The sequence below is a fragment of the Lynx rufus genome, unplaced genomic scaffold, assembly GCF_022079265.1.
Source record: "Lynx rufus isolate CCGP_SWC_20201006 ecotype Redwood Valley unplaced genomic scaffold, mLynRuf1.p SCAF_3, whole genome shotgun sequence".
NCBI lineage: Eukaryota > Metazoa > Chordata > Mammalia > Carnivora > Felidae > Lynx > Lynx rufus.
In genome coordinates this window covers 108,544,481-108,545,255 of record NW_025814845.1, presented here as the reverse complement: position 1 = coordinate 108,545,255, position 775 = coordinate 108,544,481, and the positions used below count along the sequence as shown (strand labels likewise).

Here is a 775-nt window from a genome sequence, read left to right as displayed (position 1 = left end):
TTGGGATGCAGGAAAAGTGGTCTTAGGGAAGTACATAGTAATAAAAGAGTACCTCAAAAAGCAAGAAAAATGTCCATATTACCCAAAGCAATCTACAGATTTAATGCAATTTCTATTAAAATACCAACAGCATTTTTCACAGATTTATCCATTCTTCCCAAGTTATTTATTTATTCATTCAATCATTCATGTGACTATGAATTCAGTCATATCTATGTGTATATATATATATATGTATATACATATATTTTTTATTTATGTATACATATTATCTATATTTGTGCATAAATATTTTTAATATGGACTGCTTCACAATTTTTGGTGTCATCCTTGTACAGCGGCCGTACTAGTCTTGTCTGTATCATTCCAATTTTAGTATATGTGCTGCCAAAGTGAGGACTTATTTTATATTTTGAGTTATAATCTAGTACTACCTAATTTAATTACTCAGACTGTTTCAGCATTGGCCTGAGGGAGCTTTTTTATTGGTTCATGTATCCCTTTGTTATTTTTCACCAAACTGGAACAAATAATTTTACAATTTGTATAGAACCACAAAAGACCCCAAATAGCCAAAGAAATCTTGAGAAAGAAGTGTTTATAGACTGTAAATTAATCAAAGAAAAGAAAGACAAGACTAGGGCTAATCAGACTCTGAATCTAAGACTGATTTGTTCTCTACACCTTATTGTACACTGAGAAAATTTTCAGACTTACATTGTCTTATAATTTGTAAAGAATTTTGAAATAGTAATATCTGTTGTAATTAAAAAAA

General features: G+C 29.3%; 1 non-coding gene across 1 annotated transcript; it reads right to left on the bottom strand.

The window, feature by feature from the left end:
* Positions 1–293: 293 nt before the first annotated feature.
* On the bottom strand, positions 294–400 carry LOC124521404 (U6 spliceosomal RNA). The gene has a single exon (XR_006964499.1). It is a non-coding gene; the product is annotated as a U6 spliceosomal RNA (small nuclear RNA).
* Between the last annotated feature and the right edge of the window lie 375 nt (positions 401–775).